This window comes from Anthonomus grandis, chromosome 1 (assembly GCF_022605725.1).
Source record: "Anthonomus grandis grandis chromosome 1, icAntGran1.3, whole genome shotgun sequence".
In the NCBI taxonomy this organism is placed as follows: domain Eukaryota; kingdom Metazoa; phylum Arthropoda; class Insecta; order Coleoptera; family Curculionidae; genus Anthonomus; species Anthonomus grandis.
The window spans coordinates 3,696,929-3,721,987 of NC_065546.1; the positions used below are offsets into that span (position 1 = coordinate 3,696,929).

The 25,059-nt window shown below is 31.0% G+C and overlaps 1 long non-coding RNA gene across 1 annotated transcript in view; it reads left to right on the top strand.

Moving 5' to 3' along the window:
* Positions 1-25,059, top strand: part of LOC126735951 (uncharacterized) — a 327,730-nt gene that overhangs the window by 171,168 nt on the left and 131,503 nt on the right. The window contains exon 3 of the long non-coding RNA XR_007660560.1: positions 14,270-14,440. This is a non-coding gene — a long non-coding RNA (uncharacterized LOC126735951). The remainder of the gene's footprint in view (positions 1-14,269; positions 14,441-25,059) is intronic.

Below are 25,059 nucleotides of genomic sequence, written 5' to 3' on the forward strand. Positions count from 1 at the left end.
GTCCTATACCCACTAAAACTCCACCGCTGGGTGGTGCCTTGTGGCTCCCTACACTGCGGTCTGCTAAGAAGCAGTCCTATTGTGTCCCATATGTTTAGTCCCACAGGTTCAATTCTGTAGCTTCAAGGAAGTCCAGGATTGTGCCCAGTGGTAGATTTCTTATACCCTCTGGTGCGGGTTTCTCTTCCCCCAGGAGTGTTGCCCTGGTTTGATTAAATGCTTCACAGAAGCACAGTATGTGAAGAGTTGTTTCGTCCTCCTCATTGCATCCCCTACATAGCGAGGTAACTGATTTCCCTAGCGTATGCAGGTGTTTCCTGCTGGGTGCATGGCCTGTAAGTAGCCCTGCAACCTTTCGCAGTTGTTGTCTGGAGAGGCCCAGTATGTTCTCACCCTTCTTGAAGGGTGGGCTGCCTATAAGTTGTTTGTTGTTCCATCTTTGGCAGCTGCTTCCAGTAGAATTTGTTCTGGTTTGTTAGCCAGTTGCCGATTTCCCTCTTCCAGGTCTTATCGCTGACATAACATGTTGGTTCAGGGCCTACCAGGCTGTTGCTGGCTCCCTGGGTTGCAAGTTGGATAGCCCTTCTTGCAGCCTTATTGTTGCCCATATTCTCTGCTAGGATTATCTCTGGCCTATTTTGCGCTTCGGCGAGGTTCCTGAGATCCTCCCAGCAGCTTTACACAATCCTTGACTTAGTCTCGAACTGTTGTAGTGCAAGTGTCGCAGCCTGGTCTCCTGTGAAAATTGCGAAGGTTTTGCCTCTTGGCAGCCCTTCTCTCATCAGTTGGACACAGGTTTGAATTCCTATTATGCTTGCCTGTAAATTGATGTTTTTTCTTTATGCTAGGTATATGCTGACGCTATATGAAATGACTAGGCTTTTCATGAATTGACAAATTTAACTATAAGACTTATACATAAATATTCTTGAATTGAATCTCAAGGATATACAGGGTGTTTGGTAACATAATGCAAAGCCGAAAAGAGGTGATAGTCTAAGCCATTTAAAACAGTTTGATTTTATATAAGATATAGATATTTTAGTTTTTTTATAATCAAAAAAAACACACAAAAAGACAACTTTATTGTGATGATTAGTTGTGCTTGACATCCTGTATTTTTTGACTTTCCTCTTTTATTGTTTTCCATCTTAATTCTCTTATAGCTATTGTGATGGCAAATAAAAGTTTTTCTGAAAGTTAATTATTATTTACTGAGAAATATTATTAAAGGAGTTATGTACTTTCAATTGGCCTCCAGTTTATATTTTGAGTAAGTCGGCAAATTAATTACCGTTTTAAATAATCATAGATGGTAATTGTATTTTATGTAAAATATATCGTTAGATCGTGTAATATCTACAAAATTATTTACTGGATACAATAAAAATAATTATTTAAACACAGAACAGCACATTAAATTTTAAGAGGACTATCGTTTGCAAAATTTCAAATTAAAATTACTAATCAATGTAGTAAATATTTATAGTAAATATACAGGGTGTATCATTCATGACTACAAATATTTTAAGGGGTGAAAATACATTAAATTTTAAGCAAAAAAGTCAAATAACTTTTTTTAAATAAATAAAATAATTCGCCAACGGTTTTTTTTCAAATGGATTTAAAATTAAAATCTTTGCGAGTCACTATTTAAAGATTTATTGAAAATTTTTCATTTATTCATATTAATATCGAAAAAGTAATCAATTTAGCACAATTTAAAAAAAAATTCAGTTACTATGGTTAGACAGAGAAAGAGAATTTTTTAATGTTATTTAAAAAAAACCGTGGCGAATAAAAAAAAAGTTATTTGACTTTTTTGCTTAACTTTTGATGTAGTTTCACCATTTAAAATATTTGTAGTCATGAGTGATACACCCTGTATAATAATATAAAATAAATATAGTAGTGCATTATTATATCATTCTTATATTCACCTCTTACTGATACGTCATTATTCGAATTATATCAACAGAAAAATTTAAAAAAATCAAAAAAATTGAATAATAACAATTAGTTATTGTTTTAACATCGAACTAAGTGCTAACCCATTTTTGATACGACGTTTTTCCAATCATAAATAAAAAATGGTTCCTTCAATCAGAATAGAACGCTAACCTCTAATTCATTGTACTAAAACCAATTCTTGTTAAAAGGTCTTCATAAAATGCGTTTACTGCCAAGAAACCTTGTAAACGATAGTATACCGCTTATACCAATTAATAACTTATTACATACATTATTGGGAAGTTTTAGCTAAGAAATATTTAGATTACCTGTATGCAAATTTTTTAGCATTTTTAATACTGGACTTATAACGCCATGACGAAAATGTCTTGTGTCTTAGCACCATCCAACATTCTGACCCTAATTTTGGCACTTCGCATTTATTGGCGAAACGAACTCAAATCGACCAATTAAATTCGCTTGGGTGTCAAATCCTATACCGGAATGTTAAAATGCAACCCGAAACAACGGTGCCACTTTTATGACAAATATCTTTAGTATTAATAAGAATGGGATCTAAGCATGTTGCAGTAGTATTTGTTATACGAGTTGGTTCATTTATTAATTGTACATACCCAAAAGAGTTAAGCATAGAATGTAATGAATTGGGTTGTAACATATCAATATTTAGATCTCCGAGAATTATTGATTAATTATAGGTCACTAAAAGATGTGGAACAACTTCTTCCAGGAAATTTATAGTTTCAAACGCTTTCGATTTAGGGGGCCTGTATATTATAAGTATTGCAATATTGTGTATACCATAGACGGTGTGTATACCAATTTTAACATTTAGGAGCATAAATTCAAAGTTTACATTATTAACATTATTATTTACAATTTCGCACTGAAACATTGACCTGACATAGATGCCAACAGCACCCCCAACTCTGTCTAATCTATCCTTTCTAAAAAAATTATTACCTGGCATAGAAACTAAACTGCTTAATATAATAATAATAATAATAATAATAATATAATAATAATCCTTATAAGGATAGTAATTAAATCATTTATAAATATTAGAAAGAATAACGGTCCCAAGTTAGAGCCCTGTGGCACGCCCGAAGATGCAATATATTTATGTGAACGAAAGCCCCTGTGAAAAACATATTGTTTTCTGCCTAACAAATAACTTTTAAATAAGGACTTAAAATTAGATAAAAATCCATAGCTTTAAAGTTTTTTTAAAAGAAGACTATTTTTCAATCGATCAAAAGCTTTAGAAAATTCCAGGTAAATTATGTCTACTCGGCCTTGTTTGTCCAATGCTTCCGCTATATACTGCGTTACAAGGGTCAAATTTATAACCGTCGATATTCCTTTTAAGAAACCATGTTGATATTCCGAAAAGTCTTTTGAGATAAATGGTTAAATGCGCCAGTAAAGAATTTTTTCTAGTACCTTAGTAAAATTACACAGAATGGAAATTGGTCTGTAGTTTTTAATGGACTCACGGCACCCACTCTTGAAAACAGGACATACGCGTGCCTCTTTCCATAGTTCAGGAAATTTTTTTGTTGACAAGCAAAGATTGAATATTATTTTTAATGGTGTAATAATGGCGTGCGTATAGTATATATACCAGAAAAGATGGAATACCGTCCGAGCCAACGGTAGGTTTATTTTTAAGTGACCGTATTGCAATGAAGACTTCATGGTCTGTTACCAGTGAAATTTGAAAAGTGTTACATGCACCAAGATGTGATAGATTAAAAATTGTTCAATAGTCTACCAGACCAAACAAAGAACGTTAATTCTATCAACAAGTCCAGGTTGGAAAGTTATTAGTAAAAAAGGCTAGTTAGGCTACTCAATGCGTATTGTAAAAACTAATTTTAAGTTTGTTGCATTTTGTGAGCGTTTTCTTCTCGTTTCAACTTTACTTCATTTCCGATGCATGAATTGACTTTAATTAAAGCAGTTATTATTTAAAACAAATTCTTCCATTTTCAGAAGCCGAAATACAGATCGCATGTTAACCAAAAGTAGTTAATCTTTAAAGAAAAAAATTATTTTATATGTGGTGGTGCTACGTCTTGGTACTTCGTACTGCGTATCGGGAACTGGGCAGAGCTTCTGAAATTAGCTTCGGTCTGCGTTAACAGCATTAAATCAGCGCGATAATTATTTCAGGGGGCCCCAGGGGGCCGGCTCTCATAAATCGACCGTTTCCGCTATTTTGCTTAACGCGACACAGCAAGATGCGGCCGCGGCGAATCTAAAGAATACCCAAGTGATATATGCAAGGTTATTGGACACGACATTGCCTTATTGCATGTACACTTGGTACTCACACTCACCATAATTGATTCTTTTATTTTCGGTAATGGTCTTTAAAATTTATTTCATTTTATTCATTATTTCATATTATGAATCTATTGTTTTTGTCGCTTTCAATTTCTATCAAAATATTTAAATTTACCATCTTTTACATGTTCTCCAGGTTTATCTTATATTCACAGAGCAATAATTTTCTTATTATCATGTTGACCAACCTATTTAAATATGAATAAGACATATACAGGGTGTTCTTTAAAGACGTGCTAATATTTAAGGGAGTGATTCCTGAATTCATTTTAAGAAAAAAATATTCGATTAATATATGTCCTAAACGTCTTAACTTTTGAGATACAGGGTGTTAAAGCTTGCAAAAAAAATCAATTTTTTAATAATAACTTAAACAATATTGTAGACATTTTTATGAAAATTGGTACATGTATTCTATGTATCAAGATGCATTTTTTAATTTGCAAAAAAAAAATTCCGCTGCCAATGGCGTCTCTACAGGTCTTCTATGGAATATTTTTGGTGAAAAAAATACAACGGCTTTAAAAACCTTAATCACATTTTAGCAACTTTGATCTCCTGTTCTTTCGTCCGACGCATGGTGTTCGCTTCAAAACATAAAAACAATTTTAGTTCCCCAAAAAATCTGATGTGGTGTGAAAATGTTTGTTCGTCAATTGCGATCAAATTAAGGGATCAGATTTATTACAAGAAGTATGAAAAGTGAAAAAAGTTAAATAATTTAAAAAATACTCATGTTTCTAACGCGTTTAAAAAGTAAATGAGAGTAAAAAAGTGCCGTAACGCGTCTTTATTTAACGCAAATAAAGTCGCGGGGACGCCTATGCATGTTTTTTATTGCTCGTTTGCTACGGGCAACGAGCTGTGATTTTAAATGTCAAATTGTTAAAAACCATCACAGCGCGTCACTTATTTGATTTTTAACTATTTATTGAAGTTATTTCGTGTCCACGCTATTTTTCTTAATATCAGTAATGGCAAATTATACCAATGAAGAAATGGCAGCAATACATTTCGTATAACATGGCCTCGCCGATGGTAACGCAACAGAAGCTAGATGTTGTTGTACTTGGTCTGTCAAGCACAAAGCCAAATGCACAAAATCCCGGTTAAGGTTATTATTGATTTCATGAAACTACGAACCCAATTATAGCCAGCAAAGACACTAGCAGTATCTTCATCTCAAACTGGACATAATAACAAACAGTTTCATAATTTCAGGCAGTCCTCCCAGAAAAATACGATTTCCACATTATCCGAATAGGAATGGAAAAATTCAATGATGTTATTAAAAACGTGGATCTACATTTATTTTTATATAATTTTTAGAGTATTATAGCCTAATTGTTCCAATAATACTGATTTATATTTATAAAGTAACTATAAAGAGTGACTGCAGATTAAGTCGGCACTATTGATACCTATCATTGTTAATATTTTAGTATACAGACTTGGTTAAATGAGAAAACTGGTAGGATTTGTCTGTTGATTAAAATGGTAAAAATAGAAAAAATTAGTGTTTTGAGTCATAAGTCAAGTGATAAAAATTTTCTTAATAAAAAGGTGTAGTTCTTCTTCTTCCAAGTCATTAATATCAGCATGTTGATTTGGAAAACACGCGTCTTTGTAGCTGAGAATAAGATCGAAATTCCATGTACTGATCTGATTTTTGATACACTTCATTCTGTATGTAACCCCAAAAATAAAAGTCGAGACGGGTTAGGTCTGGTGGCCTACTTGGCCAAAGAATTGGGCCACGTGTCGCAATCCATTTATCGTGCGGTCAACAATTAACATATCTCCTTCCTGTTAAAGTTTCCTATTAAGCTGCACCAAATGTTTAAGCTAAATAGAACCTTTTAGAAAAAAAATTTCTTGTATTGAACCCAGTAGAAAAAAAATATAAAAAATAACTTATCCTAGTACCAGAGAGATATACTTGACTTTATGTAAAGAATATAATAAAATATGTGTGACACCCCACTATAATGTAGGTAACGCATCCAGAATAAAAAAATAAACAAATTTAAATTAATTCCCAATTAATTAATTACTAAAGAAATTAATTTACGAATTAACACAATTCAATCATTCAAATTAAATAATTTACATATTAATGATCAAAGTATGACCATTACAAATTCTGATCATACTTATAATTATTACTATAGAATAAAATTAGTTACGGTAAAACCATACTAATAGTTAAAACAAATTAGATTCTCACAAATAAGTAAGCGTCATGTGTCTTCAAATGAATGGGCAGCACAAGATCATAAATATTTCCTCTTTTCAGCTATAACCCAACATCAACATAAATATACCTTGTTAATTAGGACAATAAGTAGGACGATAATTTAAAAGGAGAAAGAAAAAAAGAAACGTTCTGCAAAAGTACCTTAAAATATACCAACTGAATATTCATGGTCAACATTGTTGCCATCCGGAACCAACCCATTATACTTCATTAAGCTGTCAAATTTATTGTAGTTTTCACTATTTCAGTTTTCAATATTGTTCACAAACACCTTAGTACCCCCATGAAGCACAAACACTCTTCCTTGCCTTGTCCAACAGGAATTCTTATAAAAACCGCGAGCTCTCTTAAAAATGCTGAAGGTTTCACTCGTAAGAAGTTCTGAAATCATTATCGTTGAACCTTTTAAGTTTCTCTTTAGATAGAACACCCGATCGCGAACCCACCGCTGAACAAAACTTACAGCAACAGCTCTCGGTGTTCTCGCAGTCGAATTCTTTCTTCCCAATCGGTAGCAGGAATTGATATCGGATTTTTTAACTGGAATGCCGATTTTCGTGGTCAATAATAGAACGATGGCCTCGCTGATATTTTGTGTTTTCTCGTCAATGCCATATACGAGTAATGTGTTTTAATAACTCGCAGCGCTTCCAAGATAGATTTTTTGAATATGGAAAATCTGTCTTCTAAATTGGATAATTCTCCTACCTTGGTTGTTAGGGACTTTAAGTTAGATTTACCACTATTTTTATCACCCAGCTCCTTTTTGAAATGTGATAGCTCTGACGTAAATTTGGCGGCCATGTCCTCTATACGTGCACTAAGCGATTGAAAATCCATGACTGGAGTTCCCTCAGGCTTTGAAGGTGTCCCACCAGACTCGCAACCCTTTCTGGACATTATTAACAATCAGGAAAATTACAACAATTTTATTACAAACCAATTTTTGAGGATGGTTTGTAACTCTTAGATCAGTGATTTAACTATTAGATTAATAAATTAGTTAGCTTTTCTCTTATAATTAAATATGAATAAAAAAATTAACTGGTACACAAAACGTAAAAATCAAAGTAGGCCTATGGTTATGAAATTCAGTATTCGGGCCTAATTTTGCATTCTAAAGAACTTTTTCTTATAAACTTTTATTATATCTTGCTTAGAAATACTACTTTACCTACTCATAAAATTTTGAAAATGGCTGGATGCCAAACGGTCAAATTTCAACTTCAAAATCTTTTGTAATTTTTACGTATAAATTCGCTCATCCCGGGACACATTGTATAAATTATAAATTTTATGGTATATTCCTTATTAAGTAAGGACTCTCATAACTTTATTGCAAAATCTAACGGCAGAAATATAAGAGAAAATGTATACTAGTATTGTCTTTCATAAAAGAAACCGATTTTGTTAAATATGTGGCAACAGTGCCAGCATCAAGCACATGAGTACTGAGCTGATGGAGTGTGTGCAGACCATAAATAATAAAATTAAAGAGAAGTGGAGGTTGCATATAAACCAATCTGAAAAATCTGGTAGCGTCCTCTTGCTTGGAAACGGAAACTGTTATAACTAACTTGACAGTGTGACGTGCCTAATACGACCAATGAAAATGTAGAAGGGCCTGGGGATATTACGGCGAGCGAATCACATTTATTTTAATAAGAAATTTCATAATTTTATTTAATCCATAATCAGTCGAAACAAAAGCTGTTCACTATTTAAATACCATGGAGAATATTAATTTTCAAAAATCGTAATTTTATTGTCACCAATAAAAAAGTTATATGGTTTTAAAGGCGACATTTTAAGTAATTTGAGAAAAAACATTAAAAAATGAATATCTTCGTAACAGTAACCCAAGGTTTTAAGGTTTCAAATGACCTCAAGTATATGTCAAAAAAATTTGTCGGTTTATGTGCCGAACACCCTGTATAAAAATTTGGAAATTTAAGGATTTTATGTAAAAAAAAAAACAAAAAAATTAGTTTTGCTATTTAAAAATAAAGAAATTTGAGGCATTTTATATAGAAAAATGCATTTTATCTACGTGGAAGTGTAAAAAACATTTAAGTAATTTAACTCATTTGGCCAAATAAATTTTAATGGATCGTTTTTTTTATATATAATTTGAACGCAAACTTGATCTTTAATTTAAGAAGAAATAAAAAAAGAAGATATTTTATGTATCTGTATTAGTTAATAATTTTACATATAATATGTTTTTTTTTAATAAAGACAAACAGATAAGGGAATAAAGAATATCTTTTAAAAAAAAAAAAGTTTAATATATTTTTTTTAATATATGAAGAAAGAAAGTAAATGTATGAAGTTATAAATGTTGCAAAAATTTATTTAAAAATGGAGAAAAGATCACTATTTGCAACCGTCTTAAAAACAATTTGATGTTAAAAACGCGTTATTGATTTATGATTATAGGTTAGGATTACATATAATAATAATAATAATAATAATGTTTATTTCAAAAAAATAATAATACAAAGTAACCTTCAGTTCAGACAAAATAAAATCTAATATTATTTGAACAGTATAGTGATTACAAGCTAGCAACAAATAACATTAACCAAACAATTGCTCAATATTAATATGAATGATCCAAGTTTTTATTCTATACTTGACCCTGACAAAAGGTTTATCTCTTAAATCAAGAGGCATCATATTATAAAATTTTGGAGCTATATAAATAAATTAACGATCTTTTAGTAAAAGTAAAATTTATTTTAGAAAAGGATAGAGGATTGTTACTTTGAAACCTGGTTGCCAAAGGCAATACTGGTCTACTTTTAGCTTCTTTATTATTACAAAGAAGTCTTGTAACTAAATTTACATAAATGTGATGCAGCTGAAAAACTCCTGCCTCATTAAACAAATCAGTTGATGGGTACAAATTAATTTAAATAAACAAACTTTCAGCAATGCTTTTTGAGCAACAACAAGAGGGTCAAGAACAGACCTATAAGAAGCACTTATACCATAACCAAGTACAGACTCCGCTAGAGTTTTATACAATGACAAGATTGTCTTTTTTAACCAAGAATGCCTTAATATGTAAAACTTATACAACAATTTACGTATTTTACCAATTATGTAATCAATATGTACATTCCATTTTAGTAAGTTGTCAAAAAATACTCCCAAATATTTTACACTATTGACACAATCAATTTTAGTGTTACACTGGTAAAAATTGTAATTTTGGCAATCAGAGTTATGAATTCTTAATGTAGTGTAACCTGGTAGACCAGAATTATTTTTGGCATAACACATAAACTTTGTTTTGTCGGTATTTAAAGTTAGCAGACTGAAATCAAACCAATTTTTTACCCTTGATATTAATGACTCAGCTTTATTTTTGACTCCCTCCCAACTGCTAATAATAATCTTCAATTATTAAGCATGTGTCATCGGCAAAACACACCACACTATCTTTTGGGACAACTAAAAAAAGACCATTGATGTACAGTGTAAATAAAAGAGACCCAAGCACAGTACCCTGAGGCACACCATACTCCACCGCACGTCCAGAACTCACTGTTTCATTAATTTTTACCTGCCGTTGCCTATTCTCTAAAAACGATTTTAATAATTGATATGGTAATCCAATTATACCCAGATCACTTAGACGTTTCAGCAAAATATGGTGGGACACAGTGTCAAAGGCTTTGGCTAAATCAATAAAAATGCCCATGCATTTCATACCCGAGTTTAAACCAGAGAAAATGTGGTTGGTTACCTTTGTAAGTGCATCCTCTGTACTGCAATTTTCCCTAAAGCCATACTGCTCATTAGATAACAAATGATATTTATTTATAAATTGAGTGAGTCGTAATTTTAGGCATTTTTCAATTAATTTACTAACTGAATTAGTAAGAGCAATCGGTCTACAATTAGACGGTTCTTCCCTACTACCAGCCTTGAAAAGAGGGATAATAATTGTTTTTTTTAAGAATATCAGGATAAATGCCAGATGAAAAAAATTGGTTTATTAAATAAGTCAAAGATTTTAAGAGAGGTTTATAATTTAGTTCAATTATTTCATTAGAAATATTATCAATAGTGCTAGAGGTTTTGTACTTTAATAAATTAACAATTTTTATAAGATCACTAGGCAGAATAGGATTTAAAAAGAAGTTACTGGTGGCCTTTATACTAGGAAAGTTGTAGTCATTAGAATTATTTATTTTGCTAGCCAAGTTAGACCCCACAGAACTAAAGAATTTATTAAACTCCTCAGCAATTAATGGATCAGTAGTAAGAGAATGGCCTGCTTTAATTTTAATATGTTTAATGTTATTATTGCCACCAGAAAAGTCTTCATTTGTACATCTTTTGATAGTCTGCCAGGACAACCTAGGATCTCTGAGTGAGAGGAAAAGAAGCCTTTAAAATAAGAAGCTCTAGCAACATTTAACACTTTAGTAAGCATTTTTCGATATTCTATAAATTGGGTTTTATAATCAATATTTAGAGGATTTAATGATAAACATTTCTTTAAATAATCCTGTCTTCTTATTGAATTCAAAATGCCCCTTGCTACCCAAGGTTTTAAAATTCTGTGCTTGCATTTGACATACTTCTCAGAACTACATAATTTAATATGGTTAGTTATTTTATTAATAAAATTTGAAGCACAAACATTTGGGCTTTTCTCACTCAAAACATCCTGACAGTTTTCAGAATTAAGTCTTAGACTAAGTTGAGACTTATCCAAATGTTTAATTAGTCTTGAACCAATGTTATTACCACTTAACAGAGGAATATTTAACAAGGTAGGGAATTGGTCTGAGTACCCTCCTCTCAAAACAACAGCTTCGGAGGTGAATTTTGACCTGACAAAAATGTGATTAAGACAAGTCAGACAATGACCCTGTTCCCTAGTACCAACATTAATTTGACTCAAAAATCCTTTTGATAACATTAAGTTTAAATAATTATTAACAATACTACACTTTTTATTTAAGAGATTCAAATTAATATCACCGCAGAAAATTTCTATTGCACATATTTGGCTATGGCTATGAAGATAATTCTCCAAGTTCAATAAAAAATCTAATTTTTCTATATTATGACAATGATAAAAGCCAGTAATACCAATATTAATACCATTTTTAACCAACACAGCCCTTAAGAAACTACAATCATTTACCTTTTTTATTTCAGCACTAACAAAAAACTTACTTCTTATGTAAAAAAACAAACACATCACACTTACTAACACAACTTTCATTATAGCAAAGGCGATATCCTGGAATTTTTTAAAATTTTGTGTTTTATGCTTAATATTATTAGTTTCTGATAATCCAATTATGTCAAAGTCTTTATTAAGGAATTAAAGATATGTTGTAAGGCTATTAAAGTTTTTACAGATACTGCGTACATTGATATGAATAATATTAAGATCACATTGTGATTTATTAAATATAGTAATATTAGTTAAATCATCATAATAATCAGTTTTATATTCAGAAACATCATCGCATAGAACATTTACAGCCATTTTATGTTTAGTAACTACAATTTTGTTTACGCACCTGTAGAAGCAACTTATTACTGTTTAAGTTCCCTAAAAATATCCTGAGAGTGGTACACACTAAGTATTTTAATGGGTTTGTCACCCTCTTTCATCCTAGCATAAATACATCCGTTTTTACTCCAAACAAAACTATACCCTACCTTTTTTAACTTATTAGCTTCCTGTAAAATATTTAATGAAATAGGAGTGAGATGTTCATTAACATAAATATTGTTAGCACCTTGGATCCTACACTTAACACCATTCAATGCACCAGCCGCTTTTTTCTTTTTCATTATCTGATTCTTTAATTCCCAGCTAGACAGAGTTACCAGAGTTAAGGGCTTGTCTTCCTTGGTTTTTTGCAACTTGACCAGGCTACTTGCATCCTCATTCAAGGAGCCGTCTATAACTTTCAGCACCTTCAAAACATTTCCCTTAACGACACTTTCATTTTGCTTCATATTATTACAGATTCCAGTTATGGCCAAATTATTGGCTATCTTTTTATGTTCTAAGTTAATCACAAAACCTGAAACAAAACTCGCATCACGTCTAAGAGCTATATTTTTTGTCCTGAGATCATCAACCAATTCTGAAAGAACTTGGGTTTTGATTTTCTCAGTTTCCAAGAGAGAATTCAAAAAGTTTAATGACTCCTTCATTTTTGAGATATTCGATCTTAGCTCCTTTACATAGCATAGTTAGCTCCAATATGCTGCCTTCCTCCTTACTACTATGCTGTTGTGGAATTATCTTTTTTACCGATGTGGATTGATTTTTATCTGAGTTGGTTTGCTTAAGTTTATCATTGCCACTATTAGCATGGCTTTCCAAACATCGAAAACAATTCCAAGATTTTTTTGCTTATAAAGAACCGTAGTTTCTACTTCTGTTATTTTTGCACAAGGAAGGTGGAACCAATCACTACAAATTCCACATTTCATTTTATAAACTGATTTACCAATTGTATTCTTACAAGCCTTGCATAAAATCGGCGGAGACATTTTGCGTTTAACGTTTAATTTTTGAAGATCCCTAAAGTAAAAATTCGATGTCGAGATCAAATCAATACAATGGAGCCAAGAATTTTCAAACACTTGGATTAATTCTATTGTTCATTAACAATGGTAACAATTGATTTGAAATAAAAAAGTATTACCCGAAGAGTAATTTATAATACGTCGCGTAATTTTAGGACTGTGGAACTGTTAATTTTCCACAACTTTTGATGTAAAACACAACACAATTAGATTTATATAACACACGAAAATTTAGCAAACACTGTAAAAATGAAAAATATGTGGTTTCCTTTTTTTTTTAGTTTTTAGTAATTTTTATTAAATTTTTTTAAAGTGTGAGTTACTTAATTGTAGTTTAAAATGATCCAAAACTTATTACACTGATTTAAAAAATGTATCTACAGGCCTGTTTAATATTATTTATAATATTTTCATTTTTTTTGTTTTTAAAACAAAAGATATTTTTAATGCAGCAATACCGTAACCAAAATTTAATAATTATACTGCTTTAAGATTTATATTTAATCTCTATTCTTTAATTTTTTATTGTCTGAAAAAACGACATTTTTATTTATATTATTTTTTTATATTGTATTCAGTAAAATACCTAAACATAACTTTAGTAGTAGGTAATAAAGTGTCCTAGGATTTTATAAAATCTTTTCTTTCCGAAAAATATTCCTGGCATTAAGGACAAATTACTAAGCATAAAATATGCATATAAAAAGATGCATTAGGAATCTCAATAACAGCATAATTTCGCAATTTTAATCAAACAAAATAACCAATTTAAATGTTTAAAAGGCCATAAAACAGTGGGGAGATATTTTATATTTAACATAAAACCGAAAAGAGACATTGTATTTAACTGCATTCAGCCATGGAATAAACTTAAGATATACTACTATACGGCCACTAATTTCCAATATTTACATTTTTATTATTATATTTTGCTAATTAAAGTGGTGAAAGCGGAAAATGACACTTTTAGTTTATTAAAACCACCGTATTTGGATGTGCATATGACTCAATTATTAGTACATATTTATAACTGATTTCAAGCATATCCTAATAAAAATCACATTTTTAACTCATTAGTGTATTTTTTCTGTAATAATTGTATGTTCTTTATTTCAGAATACTCTTAGCTGAGGACCAACAGACAATAGAAATATACATAGTGTTTTTAAAGAAAAGTCATATATTTTTACAGCTTGTAAAACGCAGAAAAAGAAGATTTATTTTAAGACTTAACTTTAAAAACACTCTGAATATACATATATGAGCTGAGAAGACTATAAAAATTAGGTAAGTTTCTAATAAAGAATATTTTACTGGAAGCAATATATAGAATTCCATCTATAGGTTATCGAGGCTCTCTTTCTAGCGTAATAGCATTGATTTATTGATAGCAACGAAACTGTTCGACCGTTCAGAATTAATCTCACAATTACTCATTAAAATCTAGCTTAAAGTAATTAAACGGAGGCCCGCAGAGTTGAATAGAGACCCTCCCATAAGGCCGTATGTACTCTTATATTTTAGATGGCCGCATCCGATAGCATCTGCGAGGTTATTTGAAAAATCGAGATGAAATTTTATATTATGTGGTGTATTCAGTCGGATAATTGTTTCCCTAATGCCATAGATGGTATGTTTTAAGAGGATGTGGCGTTTATTAATAAAATTTTATATTAATTAACTTTAGGCAATATAAAACAATAGAATGACTAAATTGATTGGGGCAAAATAAATAATTTTGTCTAAGAAAAATGAATTAAATATACATAATACAATTAAATTTTGAAACGTTGCGTTTGAACTTCATTTGCGAAATATCAAGAATTTATGGCACTGCTGAGGTTGCATCGCATAGTCAGCTCATGTTGATACTTTAAGTGTGTTACGACACATGTTTTCTAGGTGATATATGTTGACCAAGGCTAAACAGGACATCTCGGTTAATTTCCAGAGAGATATTAGGTACCATTCCGGTATTTCTTGGATAATCTCAGCCTCTGGTTTTCCAGAAATATCCCGTCAAGGCGTTAGGTCACAAGCCAAGTTTAGGGTAAATCGAAAAGCAACAAATTACAATAATTATTTATTAAATGCCCTCGAATTTATTAGTGATGCTAATATAATTTCAAACTTTTTAATACTTTCTGATTCACAATCAGTTTTGCAATCACTGAAAAATGGACACAATTTTAAACACCCAGTTATTTTTAAGATTCGAGAGGCTATCAGTAATCTTGATAAACATAATACTAAGGTAGCATTCATTTGGTTAAAAGGACACACAGGATTGCTAGGAAATGAACTGGCAGATAAAGAAGCCAAGGAAACAATTAAGGCAGATAGGATTCTTTCCAAAGTACACTTTAGTGATATAGTTCCAATTATCCGAAAGAGGTCTTCAGAAACTTAGAAAAGAAAATATCTTGCATATTTAGCAAATACTTTAAATAAATTCACTTTAATAAAAGCGTCCCTTAGCAGTTATAGTATGGTTTCCAAATGTAACTTTCGAAGATATTTGACAACACCTTTCTTCAGATTTCTAGTGGGTCATGGTAATTTTAATAAATATTTGCATAAATTAGGAATAAATGACTCTTATATATGTAATTGTGACAACCAGTCAATTGATGATTTGAACCATATTTTATTTGAATGTAAAAATAATATTGACGCAGTGATGTTTCTGCATAATAAATTGAAAGAGCTTGGCTTGCTTCCTATGTGTAATACTTCACTTATGGCAAACGTAATTGCGGACGATAGAATGGAGTCTAGTTTCATGAAATTTTTGAAATTGTCCAAAAGAAAAATATAACTTGAACGTATATGCACTAGTTAATAATTTTAGTTATTTGGAGATCCCTTTGTTTTTTCCCTATTGTTTACCTACCTATCCGAGCCCCCTATGTTCTGTCTTTTAAAAAATGTCCTGCATTGGCTCCAGGACGAGAAGCGTGTGACCCTGTCTAAGATTCCTAGTATTTATCTTGCTTGCACTATTCCCTTTTTTATACTCTTATTAGATGCAATGTCATACTACCCAATAATTTTTTAAATACTATTTTAGCAACCTGTTCTATTACGAATGAGTTCCTATATTGGAACACGTGGCTAAATATGCCAAGCACAAGGCCAAAAAACGAAAAAAAAACAATAATTATAATTTAAAAACTTAGTTACCAACTCCTTATACAAAGTAATAGTAGATCACTTATTAACTAAAAAAGTCAATTTCGCCAGGAGCATTTTAAGCTTTATAATTTTAAGGTATGAATTGTCATAGTTTTCGATATTCGTGGGCAAATTTGTAAATTTTATTAAGTGTTTGATAAGAACTAAGGTGAGCATTCGGGTCATATTACATCTATTGACCCCGATAAAGTCTGCACGATTTATTGTATAATAATTATGTTCATCTGAAAGTTGTCATCTTTTTTAACTTTTTTACATATTCAGACAGCTTTTGATCTTTGCTGAATCTGAGTTAATTTTTTTAGTTTACAGACATCATCCATAAAACACGTAACATGGATAAAACCGCTGTATAATGATTACATTTTAAGATTAGTCTCATTTGATCTAATCTATATTTTTTTTAGGTTAATTAATCTTGTATCGTTTGTAGAGCAACATTTTGTACGCAGCGACAAATTTTTACCTATTCTTGTCAAGAAACCAACATTTTTGATGGCATGTGAAATTGTGATCAAGTATTTAATTGCGCGTTCATGTTTTACCCATTTACAGTTATTCCCATATCGTCAACAATAACCAAATCCACCCTAGACATTTTGCCAAAAATACGAAATGCATTTGAAATCAATTTATTGTCGCAGAGCCAGGAAAATCAATTATTTAGTTTAATGCTCATGTCCTGTTGTATCTCAAGATCCCACCCACTTCACACAACATTGTGCAAATAGCAACACTTTTAAATTACATATACCATATCATTAAGAGCCTAAAACCATTCCTTATGACACATCATATTTAATATTATTAATATTGACAGGTGCGCTATTTTTATACACTTATTAAACTTAATCAGTCTATTTAGAAGTAATACCGAAACCACTTTGAAAACATAATTTCTATCTCCCTTTATGTTCTTATGGTGCCGTATCAGGTGCTGAGCTATCTTCCGTAAATCTAAAGAGCTATTCTGAACTTCGAATTCTATTTCACTCTCTGAGATTCCATAACCACGAGTTTAGTTTGCGGATGGCGTTTGCTCTATTTAAGACCAGAGCATACAATAGTATGGACTATATGTAACACTTCATAACTAACTATTTAATAAACTGTAAACTCTCAACTCCCAAATGCTCTAATGTTTTATCAATATCTACCTACTCACTGTTTTAAATCAGGACTCTACAAAGATATATCAGTTCTCAATATAGTATTAATAATATCTCAAAACAATCACCAATAGCATAAGTCACAACACATAAAAACTACTTTAAAATACTAGTGTTCCCTTTACCAATATTTTTTAGGTATTTAAGTATTTCTTTCATTCTTGCCATGGAAATTTTAATTGATTTTGTACAGGAGTTCCTGTAAAATCAGTTAGCCCATTAGCAGCTTGAATAGCTTCAATATTTTGTTCAATACCATTAACAAAATATTTATTGAATCTTTGTGCAATGTCATTTTCCTGTGTGCATGTGATACCGTTAAAAATTATTTCATTGAGCAAGTTTTGGTTCTTTCCGGGATTCAAGTTTATCCAGAGTTTCTGTGGATTATTTTTATTCGAATACATCCATTGTACGTAAAGTCTCTCATCATTTATATTTATTTTGTTAGCAATAATATTTCTTAGATTCTTATATTCATTTCTTATGATCACTATTTTCCATTGCAGCCTTTTTGTCGGTCCTATTGCTGCATTGAACATTTGGGCACATACTGTCAAAAATATTTCAAATATTCCCAACAAAACTATTAGCTAGTAAGTTGACACATGTATAATTTTTATTCCAATTGGTTGTACACACTTGTTCCTCAAGTTTATCACGTTTATAATTTTTAACCTATCTAGTTGGTTTCTTTATTATTTGAATAAATCTACTATTTACAATTTTGTTATCACAATTTTTCCAAACTAAAATTTTTATATAATAATGTTATTACCATCAAAATCATTAACTTGTACTCAGTAATATTCAAAAATCTTTATTCTGAGGTGAATGAAACAATACTGAACACAAATATTTAATGCCATTCATAGACAGCTCAATAGACAACAACCAAACATAACCTCCATCAGAAACTACAGTGTTACCTTCCTGTTAATAGTTAAAAAAATTGTTTTTTATAACTTCGACCCATCAATGGTCAGCTCACATGGTTCAATTTCAGGCGTTAGATGAGTCTCGCTCAATAGTAAGATTTTGGACTTATAATTAATTCCTAATAAGACAGTGTTATCACCATATCCGTACAACAAAGCTTAAAACACCTTCGAATCCCATGTTCGTTAATAACAGGTCGACGAAACAATGCATGCAATGCATGGAATTTTCGATTGTATTGATTGCATCGTATTAATATCGCATAAGAGGTTTTAAGGAATAATTATACTAAATCTTAAATTAAACCGTTAAATAAAGTCATGAAATTAAAATGAAATGTGAAAGACTTTATTATTTTTCCTAATTTTGTGTTTTGAACTAGGTAATAAAAATATAAAGTCAGGAATATCTAGATAGATTTTAAAGAGTGAGTGAGAGGATAAAAGGTAAAAGAATATAATTACCATAATAACTATTCATAAGAAAAATTAAAGTTAAAAAATTAAAATAGCTTTAAAAGAAATTAATGAAAAGAATAATAGAAAATAGATTTAAATTTTCAGCTGCTTAAATTACATAAAAACATAAATGTAATTGAGGAACATTCAGCAAGAAACCATCTTAAAAAAAAGCGTGATCAGATGAACGGAGAAAATAGAATAGTTACAATTTTCTTTATGACTACAAATTGAATAGAAACGAGAAAATTTTAAAAATATTTCGAAAAAAGTTGTTAAAAAAAAAAGTAAGAAAGACGAAAAATAAAACCAAAAATACAGTTTTTTTAACACGCTTCATTAAGTATCCATAGTTCCTATTTATAGCTATTATTTAATACAAGCTTTCACAAAAAATATTAAGCAAAATAAAAAATCACTTCTTTTTCCTGTAAATAATCCTAAATTTAAAGAAAAAAAGTCTTTCTAAGCCTACATGACACGTAGACTATAATTCATGTTTAGCCCTGGAGGCGTCTTCATATTTAGCAATACTCATACGCGCGCATACTATAATGTCTAAGATTTCCTAAGATACAGGTGCACTAAACAAAGTAGTAAATAATCTGTGTTTATTGAGCCTAACGTCCACTATATTTAAGGCATTATCAGATTAAAATACAATAATTTACCTGCTTTATTTGCGGAATGCACAGCTTGCACGACCGCTGCTATAGAAACCAGGCCAAAAATCTACATGCATGGGGATATCGTGGAGTTTGTTAAAGCCAAATTAATGAATAATGTTATTCCGATTTTTTTTGACTGAATCATATTTTCAGTTGTTATTATATTTGTTGATTAGTATTAGAATTTAGTATTTGACTACTTAAAACCTAATTGATGATCTCTTATACAGTGAAGGACAAAAGTATTGGCACACCATAAATTTTTAAAGTAATTTATTAATGTTTACTATATTTATGTAACCCAATAATAACTATCTAACTAAAAACATATAAAAGATTTAGTACAATAATAATAATGAAAAATAAAACAAATTTCCTTAAGCATAACGAGAGCATAACAAAAAAATAAAAATTACATTCTATTTAAAATGGACATAACTATTGGCACACCAAATAAAAATATAATTTAATACCAGTTCTAATATTTTGTAGGACCTCCTTTTCTTTTTATAATATGAGTGAGCCTCCTTTTCATTGAATGGACCACCTTTTGCATATAGGAAGGCTCAAAACTATTCCATTCTTGCAGCAAAACACGTTTAAGCTCTTCCTTACTGGAAATATGGTGTTTCCTTATTCGGTTTCCTAGCTCACTCCGAAGATTTTCGGTCGGGTTGACATCTGGAGATTGAGGAGGTGTATTTAAAGTATGAGGGACATTAAACGCAACCCAGTGCTTGACTATATAGGCTGTATGTTTCGGATCGTTGTCCTGTTGAAAGTAATAATCATTAGCCAAATTAAGTTTTTCCGCACTAGCCCTTAAGTTTTTTTATAGAATATTTAAATATACATTTTTGTCCATAATACCATCTATAAAAACCAGAATTCCGACCCCTCCCGATGACACTCCTAGTACACTGCCACCACCATGTTCCACAGTCTTATGCAGTTTTTGTGCATCTAGTTCACAATTGGGCTTACACAGGGCTCTACACAGTCACTTTCCCATCTGAATGAAAAATGTTGAATTTACTTTCATCAGAGAATATTACTTTGTCCCAAAATATATAATCTTGATGAAAGTGTGCATTCGCAAATTCAAGACGCTTTTTTTGGTTAACCTTATTAATAAATGGTTTATTCCGAGCTACTCTGGCACTATATCCAGCCCTATGAAGAACTCTTCGTACTGTTTTTGAGCTCACGTTGATGCTATCTTCTTTTGTCAATATAGCCGCAATTTCAGAAGCGCTAGTTCGAGAATTTAGCTTAATTTTATTGACAATTTTTCTTTCTTGCCTCTCCGTTAACTTTGGCGGACGTCCAGTTCTAGGCTTATTTTTGAAATTTTCTGCAGTTTCAAACCTTTTTAAGACACTACGCATCGTAAATCGACTTTTCTTCACAATTTGGGCAATCGCCGAATACGATTTACCGTATTTTCGCTGCTGTATAATTATTTTTCGCTCGGATTCCGTCGTTTCTTGGCCTTTGCGACCCATATTTGCAATGTATGCACTTAAAATAAGCACTAAACCTAAAGAAATATTTTACTTTATATAAATATTCTGTTAAAGAATGTAAAAAAAAACTGCTTCAAAATTCTCACATACAAGGCACCTATTTTTAAACACTTTGTAAACATGTGTGCCAATACTTTTGTACATGGCATTTTTGATAGAATTTTAATATGGGTTTTTTGGTAAAGCCTTTATTTATTAAATTTGTATTAAATATTAAGAAACGAATGCTCTTGGGTATACGCTTTAAATTAGAAAATATTTAAATGTAATAGGTCTAGTAGCTTAAGAGGACAGATACGAATTTTAATAAAAATCAATATGTGCCAATACATTTGTCCCTCACTGTATATCATAGCAATATTGGAATATTAGGCTCATTTACTTTCATAGTTTTTAATTTAATTTTTAAATTTGCCTAATACACTTCATCATTCCTTATTGTAATTTTTTCAATATTAAAAATATATTTTTCATTCTTAACAAAATCTTAAGATATTTCTATGTCCTGAAATTTTTTGTTATGTTTATGCATAACTAAAACGACTATTATGACACTTTTTTATATTCTCTGATATCACCGCACACTGAGAATCTTTTTTTTCATTTTCATAAAACGTCTTGTCTTTTACAAAAAAAGGATTCAGTCTTTTGACAGCATCGGAGCATACTCGATAAACAGTTGACAATATCGCAGTTCAGTGTATTATATTAGGCTTTTATAAAACCGATATTTATTTTTATCGGATCGAATATTTCTATCTCACTTCATGTCTTTAGGAGATGCTCCTCTGAACCTTTACATCAAATTTAGAATCCTTGTGAGCCCTACATAATACATGCCAAGTATTTTTAGTAAAATAATATATTTATGATACAGTGTTCCGCAAGTAAAGTTTCGCATAAATTCGATAAAAAATAGAGACATGATTTTTTGAGAAAACGCTCTGACTCGTCGATTTTTATTTTAAGTTGTCACATCATTTCACATAAATTTTTGCATACAGGATGGAACAAACAAAAAATCTAATACTATTTTTCTTCTAAATCTTCTACATTGTTTGGCTTCTCAATATAAAATTTACTTTTCAGGTATCCCCATAGAAAATAGTCGCAGGGATTTAGGTCTGGTGATCTGACCGGCCACTCTATTGGCCCTCTTCGTCTTCCTGGGAACACTGTATCCAAGTAATTACGGACATCTCGAAAGAAATGTGGTGGTGCGCCCTCTTGCTGAAACCACAAATTATCTGTCGGGGCAGCAGGGTTTTGTTCGTCTAGGTATAGAGCAGCCAAAGCAGGGATAAGATCTTCTTGAAGAAAATTCAAATAGCGTTGTCCTGTTAAGTTTTCTTTGAAAAAGTATGGCCCTGTTACTTTATTTTCCACGATACCAGGCCAAATATAATAGATTTACGGTACTAGGTACGTAGCCTCAGTTGCCCATTCTGGATTTGACACTGACCAGTACCGACAATTTTGCCAATTTACGACACCGTTTAAACAAAAATTTGCTTCATCCGAAAACAAAATTCGTAACACAAACTGACGGTTATTATTGCAAATGTTTATAATTTTCTCGCAAAATTGGTTTCTTCGATCAGGATCATCCTCATTTAGTTCGTGTAGTAGTCTAATTTTACAAGGGTGGTATTCATTTGTATTTTTAAGATGCGTCTTATTGACGTTCCGGCTACATTATTATCAACTGAAATTTGTGAAGTTGCATTGTTTGAATTTTCTTCGACGGAGAGCAGAACGTTTAATTTTGTTTCTTCAGAAATTTTTGGACGACCTGATTTTGGTAAATCCCCAACATGACCTTGTCGCGTCTTAGGGCCGTAGTGGCATAGTGACATATTTCCGGACATGGGTTCCTATACTCAAATGGATTCTACTGTTGCACTGAACCACCCCTAGAAGTTTGATCCCATAGTTCTGAAACACACTGTATATTGCAATGCAAAACAATAATTTTATAAAAGTCACAAAAGTATAAATAAATGTACACCTAGATTAAAATCTGTGTGTGTACAAACCAAAAGTAATTAAGAAAAGAATATATATAATTCACAATTTACTTAAAGTTGTATACTATATACCAAATATACTACATACTATATTATACTATATACTAACTATATTAAAACCAAGGAATGAACTAAAATAAACTAATGATTTAAAACGCCCTAGTATACCCTAAAAACACCAAAAGTTATCGGCTAATCTTTAAGCAATATCGCGGTTTCATGATGTGTCAATAAGTTCAACACTGTCAAGTAAATATAAGATCTCTATTTCCTGAATATATATTGTGTCGTCCTTAATATTTGGAAAAGATGCTGGTCTAAAACTATTAATTAAATTTAAAATTATTATGAGCTTTATATGTGAGCGCTAAATTATTATAATAAAATTATATAAATTAGTAATAAATATAAAAACATTAATGGGCTTTGGAACACTTTCTAATAAAGAAAAAAATATTTATTAAAAAACTGCTTGCAAAAAAAAGCCAAACATATATGCTAATCACTTGGCAGTAGCGGCGTTAATTGTGTTTCAAGTTTGTGATCTCAGTTGTCAAGATAAGAATATCATAAATGTCTACCTGTAATGTTATTTGTGAGCCTAACTTGACTTTAAGCTAAAAACTAAATTTTTATGTTATTTTACATAAATAACACAAAAATTAGGGAATTTGAGAATACTATACAGGGTGTCCTATTTGGTATGTGTGACTATTGCTATTCTATATGAGATACGAAATAGGCAGCTAAATTAGAACAAACTTTCCAATTTTAATGCTTGTTCTAAATCTTTTTACAACGTTGCAACATTAATTACCTAGTCTCATAATTTTTTGCGCTTTACAAAACTTTCCCTTTCATTATTTCTATGACGTTTGGTATCTTGGCAACGGCTATCCACTTAATTTTTTTAAATACGGACCTGCATTTTTTATAACTTATTTTAAAAGCATTTTTTATTCCCTTTAAAATGATATATTGCTTTTATATATTTGTCAACGTTTTAATTTATTCATGACCATCATCCGAATTTTTTCCTTAAGGCAAGTCTGATTTTTTAAAAATTGTCACTTAATTACTTATTTATACGGTAAAAAGTTTATCTTTTTGCCGCATTCTTGTTACCTAAAAGATATGTAAACGCTAAAATAATATAAAAGTGGGAATATTAATAATAATTTCATTTAAGACATAAAATAACTTGGTTTTTGAAATAACCTTTAAAGAGCGTTCAATTTGTTTAGCTGTAAGAAATTTATTATCCTCTATCGTTGGACTTAGGGTAATCAACATTTTCATCAAGAAACGGCTTTTCAAGAGAGATTCGGCACAAATGTTTGGCTGGGAATACTCGACACACGAGTAGTTGAATCTTTTTTTTCAATGAACATTTAACTGGACATTCTCTGCAAGATCTTTTGGATGATATCCCTCTTGGTGTTATAAGAAACTTTAAATATTTTCAACATGACGTTGCACCTGCACATCGAGATTTGTTAAAGCACATCGTTGGATTGGTAATAACGGTTCTATATATTGGCCCGCAAGATCGCCTAATAGAACCAAGAACACCCATGGTTTTTTTCATATGAGGTTTTATTAGGAACCAGGATTATTAACTACGCCTCAAAATTTAGAGTACCACCTTAGTTTAAAAATAAGAGAAGCGTGCAATAAAATTTCAATTTAACATTCAAAGAAAAATTGTCCCCAATGCGCAAAAATGCTTACAAATAAAATAATAAATGTCAAAAAAATAATTTAAAAAAATGGTGGTAAAAAAAAATAATGGTGGTCATTTCAAACATTTAAATTAATAGTAATTTATTTCATAATTGAACCCTATGCAAACGTTGTAACCGCCAAATATTGTTTTGTTGGGAAATCGAAAAAAACGAAAAATAACCGATTGCTGAATCAAATG